Source organism: Phoca vitulina, unplaced genomic scaffold, assembly GCF_004348235.1.
Source record: "Phoca vitulina isolate PV1807 unplaced genomic scaffold, GSC_HSeal_1.0 scaffold3, whole genome shotgun sequence".
Lineage (NCBI taxonomy): Eukaryota > Metazoa > Chordata > Mammalia > Carnivora > Phocidae > Phoca > Phoca vitulina.
This window is the reverse complement of record NW_022589706.1, coordinates 80,206,868-80,218,042: the sequence shown is the minus strand read 5'-3', so window position 1 is coordinate 80,218,042 and position 11,175 is coordinate 80,206,868.

Sequence of the window (11,175 nt, the reverse complement as noted above, 5' to 3'; positions counted from 1 at the left end):
TGCCTTTATCCACCCCAAAATTCATGATGTCTACAGAGCAGCAGTAAGAAGAACATTGGGAATATTTTTTTGTGTTGGCAAACCAGCAATTGATTTAATTCCTCATTTATTCAACAAGTATTATTGTGTATCTTCAATGTGCCAGCTACTGGGAATATCAAGATGAATAAAACATGATTCCTGACACATTTACCATCACCATGGAACTCAATCAAATGGTTGAAATAAATATACAAATAAATAAAAACAGTGGAAAATGTGAATGGAGCAGGCATCATGTGGAGGAGTGGCAAGAAGAGATAGAGTGAAGCTCTTGAACTTCACATTCTTCCCAGTTGAGAAGGGGCAAGGCTTGAACACCCCTGGGATGTAAAACTTGAGGGTACAGTAGTGAGCCAAAGAGATTGGAATTGCAGGAAAGAAAAAGACAAAAGTTCAGAAAACCTGAGAGATACTACCAACCTAGTCCAAGTTGCTGTCATTTCTCGTTGGGATGGGAGGCATACCTTGAAGGTATTGTGGGTTTAGTTCCAGACCACCACAAAGCAAATATTGCAGTAAGTCGAGCCAAACAAATTTGGTTTCTCAGTGCATTTAAAAGATGTTTAGACTGTGTTGTGGTCTATTAAGTGTGGGATAGCATTACATCAAAAAAAATGTTCATTCCTTAATTAAAAAATAGTTTATTGCTAAAATATGCTAATCATCATCTGAGCTTTCAACAAGTTGTAATCTTTTTGCTGGTGGAGGGTCTTGCCTCCATACTGATGGCTGCTGACTGATCAAGGTGGTGGTTGCCAAAGGTCGGGATGGCTATGGCAATTTCTTAAAATAAGACAACAGTGAAGTTTGCTGAATTGATTCTTCTTTCATGAACAATTTCTCTGTAGCAAACAATGGTATATGAAACATTTTACCTACAGTAGACTTCTGTATTAGAGACGGTTCTCTCAAATCCTGCTGCTGCTTTATCAGCAAGGTTTATGTACTATTCTCAATCCTTTGTTGTCATTTCAATGGTCTTCACAGCATCTTCACCAGAAAGAGATTCCATCTCAAGAGACCACTTTCTTTGTTCATTCATAAGAAGCAGCTCCTCATCCATTTTTATCGTGAAATTGCAGCAATTTAGTCCCATCTTCAGGCTCTACTTCTAACTCTAGTTCTCTTGCTGTTTCCCCTACATCTGCAGTTACTTTTTCCTGCTTAAGTTTTGAACCCCTCAAAGTCATCTATTGGGGTTAGAATCAACTTCTTCCAAACTCCTGTTTATGTTAATATTTAACCTCTTCTCATAAATCACAACTGTTCTTAATGGCATCTAGAATGGTGAATCCTCTCCAGAAGGTTTTCAATTTGCTTTGCTCAATTCCATCAGAGGAATCACTATCTATGGCAGCTATGCCCTTACAAACTGTATTTCTTCAATAAAAAGACTTGAAAGTTGAAATTACTCCTTGATCCCTGGGCTGTAGGATGCATGTTGTGTTAAAAGACATGAAAACAACATGAATCTCACCGTACATCTCCATCAGAACCTTGAGTGACAAGGTACATTGTCACTGAGCAGTAATATTTTTAAAGGAAACTTTTTTCCTGAATAAGTGTGGGCTTAAAATAATGTAAACAGATGTGCTTTCATCCAGCCTTTATTGTTCCATTTATAGAACACAGATGGAGTAGATTTGCATAATTTTTAAGAGCCCAAGGATTTGGGGGATGGTAAATGAGCACTGGCTTCAACCTATAGTCACCAGCTGCATTAAACCCTAATAAGGAAGTTGGTCTGTCCTTTAAAGCTTTGAAGTCAGGCATTGACTTCTCCTCTCTAGCTATGAAAGTCCTAGATGGCATCTTCTTCCAACAGAATACTGTTTCATCTACATTGAAAATCTGCTGTTTAGTGTAGCCACCTTCTTTAATGATCATAGCTAGATCTTCCAGATAATTTACTGCAGCTTCTACATCAGCACTTGCTGCTTTACTTTACTTTGATGTTATGGAAATGACTTCTTTCCTTAAATCCCATGAACCAACCTCTGCTAGCTTCCAACTTCTGCAGTTTCCTCACATCTTTCAGTCTTCATAGAATTGAAGAGAGTGAGAGCTGTGCTCTGGATTAGGTTTTGGCTTAAGGGAATGCTGTAGCTGGTTTGATCTATCCAGACCATTCAAACTTTCTCCATATCAACAATAAGAATGTTTCACTTTCTTAGCATTCATGTGTTCACTGGAATGGCACTTTTAATTTTCTTCAAGAATATTTCCTTTGCCTTCACTAACTTATTTGACTGTTTGGTGCAAGAGGCCTAGATTTCAGCCTGTCTCAGCTTTTGATAGGCCTTCCTCACTAAGCTTAATCATTTTTAGTTTTTGACTTAAAGTGAGAGACATGTGACTCTTCCTTTCAGTTGAACACTTAGAGGCCATTGTAGGGTTACTGACTGGCCTAATTTCAATATGTCTCAGGGAATAGGGAGGCCCAAGGAGAGGGAGAGAGAAGGGGGGAATGGGTGGTAAATGGAGCAGTCAGAACACACTCAACATTCATCTATTAAGTTCACTGTCCTATATGGGTGTGGTTTGTGGCACCCAAAGCAATTGCACTAGTAACAAACAAAGATCACTGACTACCATAACAAATATAATAATAATAGAAGAGTCTGAAATACTCTGAGAATTACCAAAATATGACATGGAATCATGAAGTGAGTAAATCACACACAGAGTTCATGTGATTCCATGCTATTGTCAGTGATTTCTCATTACTCTTAGAATAAAAGCCTAAATGTCATCTGTGAGGATCTTGTGATCTGGCTTTGCAATCTCATGTCATCCCTTTTTCTCTTTATACTCCAGCTGCTTCAACTTTTTATTTTAATCCTTAAACTTGCAAGATGGGTTTTTCTTCCCACCTCAGGACATTTTGTCCACATTGTTTTTAATATTTAGAATTTTCTTTCTTTATTCTCCTGGATAACGCCTCTCCATTACTCAGAACTTAACTAGAGCTTCACTTTTAAAAAGGAAGTTCTAATTTTTGTGACTATGTCAAATTCACCTATTATAGGTCCTTAAAGTACCCTGTACCTCTTCCTAGGAATTATTAATGAATTAATTCATTCAATAAATATATATTACACATTTACCATGTGCTCTTCACTCATTCAGGCAACTAGAATATATGCATATGCAAATAAGACAAAAATCCCTGTCCTCATAGAATTTATTTACATTCTAGTGAAAAGAAAGAGGTCAAAACAAAGAAGTAAACAGGTTGTAAAATAGGTTGTAAAAAGCAGTTGAATTCAGCATTTAGTTTGAATTATAGGAAATAGAATTTGTAGATAGATAGGGCTTTAGGTATGTAAATAAGAAAAATTAATAATAATGCCAGGGTTTTTGATGTGAATAACTGGAAAAGTGAAGTTGTAATTTACTGAGATGGGGAAGACTGAATTTTGGTTTTGGACATATTAAGTTTAAGCTGTTTCCAGACATTCAAATAAAGATGTCAAGCATACAACTGGTATGGGCTTGGAGTTCAAGGTAGAGTTATAGGATGGGCTTATAGATGGTATTTAAAAATAATGACCCTAGGGGCACCTGGGTGGCTCTGTCGGTTAAGCATCTGACCCTTGATTTTGGCTCAGGTCATGATCCCTGGGTCCTGGGAATGAGCCCTGTTTCAGGCTCCATGCTCAGCAGAGAGTCTGCTGATTCTCTCCCTCTCCCTCTGCCCCCCCCAGTACACGTACGCGTACGCGCGCGCCCATACACACACACACACGCGCGCGCCCATACACACACACACACACACACGCGTGCGCGCGCACACACACACACATACACACGCCCACTCTCTATCTCTATCAAATAAATAAATCTTTAAAAGGAAATAATGAGCCTAAACGAGATTATCAAACTATGGATAGATAAGGGACAGTAAGGACAAGGACTGAGATCTTGGACTCAACTATCACAGTTGTATTTGACCTTTATTGTAACCATTATTGGATTGGTGCTAATCTCCCACACTGACCAAGGTAGAGAAGAAATGGAAACCCAAGGAAAAATTCTGCAGGTACATTCTTCCATTTCCCCCTCTTCCCGTTGACCCATGTTCTTTTATCCTTGAATTAGCCTAGTCTTTAGCCTTCATCCCCCTCAATTTATCCCATCTCCATTGCACACAAAAGCGTGCACTTACTAGTTATGTTTATCTGTACACATTCTAATGCAATAATTACATAGGACTTTTCTCATAACACAAATAGAAATACATCAAGTTCAGAGTTTGATCTTGACCAGAATTAATGCAATAAAAAAATAAGCACAGTTTTACTGTACTTGGAATAACGTAATTTATCTTTGTGTTCTTAAATTTTTTGTTAGCGATTCCATTAAAGGAGATGAAATTAGGATCTCTTATTTAACATCTCAGGGACCAAAATGTTTGAACAGAAAGTGCATAGATGTTAAAACCACAAACCGAGAATTGAGATTGTTTGGTTGACTCCTAGTCATGAGACAGAAATAAGATTTTCAAATTTGCCCAAACTTTCCTTCACAAGGAAAGAAGTTGGCTCATTAGTACAAAAATATTAGAATGGAAATTTCAAATACGTACTGTTTTTGTTATTTACCATTGATTAATCACAGAGTTAGTCATGCATATTTTCATTCATAGCCTAAATGAATTGCAGGGAGAGTGGTTAAGAGAGAAGTGTGTCTTCATATTTTGTATGCAAGAGAAAGCATTTTGTACCAGGATCTCCTTAGACTAGAGTTTCAGTTTCAAACCTACCATTTGACAGAAATTTCTACATACCAGAAGTTTTCCATTGAATCCTTTCTGCCCAAGGTCTGAGGACTAAACAATGAGTAGCTCCAAATCTGAAAGAACTGAATGGTAATTATTTCAGTCCATTAAAGTCCTGAGGAACCTCAATATATCCAGAACAAGAAAAGAAATGAGCAATGACTACAACAAAAACTGAAATGCCTGGTTTCACAGTTTGGTAGAGAATGTTGAGGCTTTTATGAAATGTCATGAATAAAAAAAAAAATTTGAGTTGAAAATAATTCAGCAATACGACCACAATCTATACTTTCTTTAGGAGCATGGGCAACATTGTCACTGAGGATGTAGAATTTCTGAGGTTTACCAACCGATTTCATCACTAAGAGAAACATCACATAAAGATCCACAGCACTCTATCTGTTGCATCAAGTACGGGTTAATTACAGGCTGAATTATTAAATGTATTTCCCACACCATAACAAAACTGTGGACCTGAGAAGATGTAGTGCTTTCCAGTTTATAAAGTCTGTCAGAGACGGAGTTCTTAAATGGCCAATTTGAAGTAAGCTGGCACACAATTTAAAGATGTAATTTGAGTCATGGCTGATGATATACTTTTACTTGTTTAGCCTTTTATGCAGCTTGTTTGCATTACTTGAACAGATTTGCTGTTTCTATTCTAACTGCATTGTGTATGGCATGAGGAATGCTGATTAATTCTTGTCAGTAATCATCACACATGCTGCCAATGTTGTACATTTCCATCCTCCATTACATAATCTATGTATGCATTCCTTATGTTATTAGTGGAAGTGGCTTGTAATAGGTAAATAAACCTGCTCCTGATTTAGATTTAAAATGACTGCTGATCCTTTTCTGTCGTTAAGAGTTAGAAACTGCATCAGATGGAAGAATCTGGTATAGTCTTCATCCGCTTCAACTAACTTTAATTAGAATTCTTTAATTGTCCCTACAGCTGCCACCAATAGTAAACTCTAGAATATCAATTGGAATTGGAAGATAAATTTGCATTTTATTCACGGCATGAAGTTAATATGTCTTATTCTGTGAACTTTAAGACAGTTAAGCTCTTTGGTGCCATCGGGGTGTCCCTGAATAGCCCTTTTTGATCATCTTGATACTTGTATAGTAGGTGATTGTCTTATCTACTTACTTCTAAAAAGAAAAATAAGTAAAAAATGACTTCTTCTACACTACTTACTGGTTAATTCAGAGCCTAGTGAGTAGACAGGTTTTTAAATAATGGGTTATAGTTTGAAAAGACATTTCACTAGAAGTCCTAAGGCATTAAGAGGAAGTAAACTGTGTCACTTCTTGCTTTATACTCACGGTCAAATTACAATGTACAGCAGAACTGGATAGGAGAAGGAGAGACAAATAAATAACAGATAATATAACAAAACTAATGTATGCATGTCTGCATAACCTTATTCCCAACTTTCTCAATCTTTGCTTGAGTTGCTAAGTTAGAACCACCCAATCAGATGATTAGATTCAATATAATTAGCCTTCCTGTTTTCTAGAAGAGTAAATGAAGTTCTAGTTTCTGAGAATGGCACTGTTCATAATCTTTTATTTCACAGTCATCTACTCCTTAAAGAAAGTAGAAAGTGTAACTATTCACAATGGCTTAAATAATAAAGAAGGAATATATTATCTCAGCAAATTGAAAGGTCCTGAGAAGACTAAAGCAAGGATCACACTGTTTTATCTTATTCTCTCTTCCTCTATAGTACTCCTGGTCAGCTTTCTTCTGAGGTCTCATCTGTTTTTGTGGCCTCTACTACCTCTAAATGTTTATTTTTCATTGCTAGGAATTCTTGCATAAGGAAAACTTTTCTTTCCAGACAAGTCCAACAAAAATCCAAGAATTTCTTGGCAGATCCAGTTGGCCGAAGTTTGATTATGTGCCCCACACTTAGTCACTGTTAAACAGAGAAGGTTTGGCTAATCTTATGCAAATGCAGTATGCAAGTTTTGCTTAACCTTAGGCTATGCTTAAGATCTGAAATGGAGATAAGACTTTTCTAACTACCTTTACTGAGAATAAAAGAATAGCAGTTCTCCAGGGCAGATCAGAGTATGACTGCCATAAACAAAAAGGTGACATTGGACAAGGAAAAAAAAAATGAATGAAAGAAGAGTAGCAAGGAAGGACTAAAGAAGGGGAAAGAGAAGGAAGAGAAAGTAAGAGAAAGAGAGGAAAGGAGAGAAAAAAGAAAAGGAAATGATGACTAGTGTCTGCCAAATGATGTTTTATTGAAGGGTTAATGGACAAGGAAGCAGCAGGAGGGAAGAGGCACAAAAACGGAGATGTTCACTGGAATCCTAATAGGATAATTAATTTCTGTATAATTGTGTGATAACTCTATTTGGTTAACTTGAAAGATCCATTTTTATTAATTAGTCATGTATATGCATAAACACACACATACAACACACAGGCAGACGCAACAACATTATGTCTGTGGGTCTACATGAGTTACCCCATTGCTTTACAGAAATGTGTACAAATATTGATTAGCTATAGGCTTATGTATGAGATGATTTGTTTCAGAGAAGTCAGACAAGATCACAAAATCTCAAAATACAGATCAGATTTAAGCCACCAACTTTAACGTGCATTTCACACAAATTCCTTAATTGTGTTTGCTGCCTCATCACTGAAGCTACATCGTAACTAGATTTGGCCCAATGCATACAATGCGTATGACTGAAGCCCAAGGTGTACTGGTTTCAGCATACTAAACGTTTTTCATCTTGGACTCAATTACTTTATGCTCATGACAAAAGTCATATTTGCTGTTCCTAGGAACAGCAGAGCCACATTTCCCATTTTGTGCTATTATTTTATCAAATAGTAAAACCATACATCATAAAACACTTAAATGATGGTAAGAACATTGGTATGAAAACAAAGATGGCACATTTGAAGAAACTGTACCATGGGTGGTAGTGACAGCTTAATATGTTTGTTCCTTGTTGAAAAGGAAAGTGTAAATCCTGCATACGGGACTTCCAGTTTCCACTTAGGAATACAGAGAACTAGGAAATGTATCACTCTAAACTTTACTGAGAGGAGAGGGGGATCTGTGTCAGAGGAAAAGTGGAGTCAAAACCACAAGATGGGGGAGTAAATGCAGGGGAGGTAAATGCAATAACTGTCCACTACATGGAAAAATAGAAACTCTCATCAGTGCCTGCACTTTAATCTCTTAGCTAGAGAAGGAAGAAGTACACAGTAAGGGGAGCCTATAATCTTGTGAGAGAAATGGGCAGTATTCCTAAGTGTTCGAATCCATACTTTCTTTGTTGCCAACATGTGAGAGATCCTCCTCTCCTCTCTGTCCCTGTGGTTCAGGGACACTGACTTCACACTGGTAGCTTCGGGGCTGAGGGAGGGAGTACATGAGCCCATACTTGATTAATAAACATATGGACCGGTGATTCATGTCTAGTGAAACCAAGATTCTCTCCCGGCCTCTCTTTCTCTCTCTCAGAAACCACTGCAGAAAGTGAAACATTTTTTTCTGCTAAGATTGCCAAAATGGGATATGGTATGACTGGAACTGCTGGTGACCATGTTGCTCCTTCCCAAGAGTGGGAATCCTCCTGAAAATGAAGCTAAACAGATTCAAGCCTAGATTGGAGACAGAGAAAAAGACATCTAACAAGATCTCCTAAACACACAGATTCAGCTATGCCTGTTACTGGGTTTTTAGTTACAATCAATTCTCATTATTCATTAACAGGGAAACATGGAACGTTCAACATGGAAAAAAGATCTTCGAGTAATTAAATATATGTTTGCTTTATACAGGCTATATTTGAGTCTTATACATATATAAGTGTTCTTCTTCTTGCTCTCCAATCTGGAATAGAAGAAAAGAATGATACAATTTTGGATAATTTGACCTTCTATGTTGATATAAACATGTAGAGATTAAAATATAGATGTATAAATATCAAACACCTAAAATAGTTAATGCTAAGAAAGAATAATTTATAAAGTCCTGAATTCGGGTTCTCTTTATATTTGACTAGTAAGAGGTAATTTTTTGGACTAAAAATTGATATTTATTTTGAAAAAAAAAATCTTTATTACAGATATCAACATGAAAAGTTTGATCCAGGAGCACTGCTGTAAAATCTAAGAAGTGTGACATTTAAATATGCTTGTAGGAAATTTAATTATGCTTTCTTTTATTTATGACAATGAATGCTTTCAATCTAATTGGAACATCTTATTTAAGATAAATGGTTAGGCTTAATAATGAGTCTTTATCCATATTTATGAATTTTCAAATTATTTATTATTCTTGAGTCATTAGTAGAATACATACTCACATATAAACACCATTTTTTTTAAAGTGGTGGTATTCATCCTAAAAGCAAGACATTTATGTTTACAACATTGAGAGCATTGATAAATTCACATATTTCAAAGTCTAACTGATTAGTTGACAGAAAGTATTCTTATGTCATTTGATAGTAGATAGTTCAAATATAACTACTACCATTTTTATTGTTCTGTAATATTTACCATGTTTATGTTCAATCACTTATTATTTGCATATCTTTTCTTTAGGGTGAGAAAGTCAACTTCTCTAAGTGGATCCTCTGCTCAGGTCATTCGTAAAAAGTAACTCTTTAGAGTTAATGTCACCAACAGCTCACAAACGTATGCAATTACATAAAATACTACATTTTTCAAAAGCTTCCAACTGAAAAAAAGTATACAATTAAGTAGACTCCAAACATACATTTCAATAAGCCTCATGTATATTGGATGCTGGCAGTATCAGTACGACATTTATTTTAGTTCTTTTTGCTTTTTTTTTTTTTTTTATCGTGTGACACCACACACAAAAATAGACACAAAAGGGTTGAAAGACCTAAATGTGAGACAGGAGTCCATTAAAATCTTTTTACTTTTTTAAAGGAATGACTGATATCTTCACAAATTATTTTCTGTTTTCCTAAGAAGAAAGTATTTCAAAAAGCGGGAAGTACTGAGAACAAAACTAACCAATCCTGAGCAACTTTGACAGAAACCTACCCTGTTGAGGTCTCCCTCCTCCCCCACCTCAGTCCTGGAAGCACTCTTTCATCTGGTGACAGAGTTCTTTTTAAAGATAACTTAATGATTTTTTTATCACATGTCAACACGTACGTGTGATGGTTCATTTGTAAATGAAATGCATTCATTTGTAAAGATAGTAACCTTTCATATTTAATCAGGTAGCACTTTCTTAAATGGACGCTGTCCCGTCTCTTATTTTGCCAGAGATCTGCTAAGGGTGAATGACAGAGCCTCCTAACCCAGCCTTTGGGTTTCTAGGATGGCTCCAAGGCAAAATGAAAAAGGGCACCTACTGATCTATTATTTGCCTTTTTCTTAGTCAAGCATTTTAATATAATTACCTCACCCATCCACCCAAAGCATAGATGCATTATGACCTCACATTTAAAAAAAGTTAAATGATTTTTCAAACGTTTGATTCCTAATCCTTTTTTCTTTTTTCACCCTAAGTCCCAAATTATTATACCCACAGCGACCTTGGTTTATGTTAAATGCTTACTATAAATCTTCATCAGTTTTCTTACTATGACACTTCACTGGGGGATTAAGACATGATTTCTCAGCCTGGCTTTTTAGGTGCATGATCAGATTCAGACCTTAGTTTTCAACCTCATTTTCTATTTTTGCTCCTATAAAACCTATGGCTGTGTTTCCTTTTTGTGTTAGTATAAGTCTATCCAGAAGCAGACAATACAACAGGATTAGAGGTGCAAGAAATTTATTATGGGAAGGAGCAAGAGAAGGCGGGAGAACCTTCAGGACACAAAGGGTATGCGAGGCTCGTGTGAGACAGTGCAGGACTGAAGGCTGGGTGGAGTGAATGTTGGATGGCCACACAGTTCCAAGAAAGATTACTTAGGCTGATCCACGCAAGCAGTGAATTTGCCCATTCCCTGAGGGCCCTTGTCAGAATGCTAAATCTGGAGAAAGTTAAGTCTGAAGAAAGCATCCCTTTCCCCAAGTCAATGAACTCTTCCTTATCCAGTCTTACATTCTGGCCCTCTTGCTTAAGCACTTTCTAAATGCAACCCCAGGGCTACTTTCCAGGCTCTTGCTAGCTAACTCTTACAAATACATTTGAATATAGTCTTTTTCCTCCCTTATCAAGCAACACTCAGCTGGGTAATTCTGGGATTTAACTTTAGTTATGGTCCTAGAAGCCAGGAGAGGTGTTGACAATAGGTCCTTAGGAGACACCTGCTACCTTGCCGAATAGTGGCCTCTGCAGCCTCTTCTAACATGGCGGGGGGGGGGGGGGGGCGGCAGA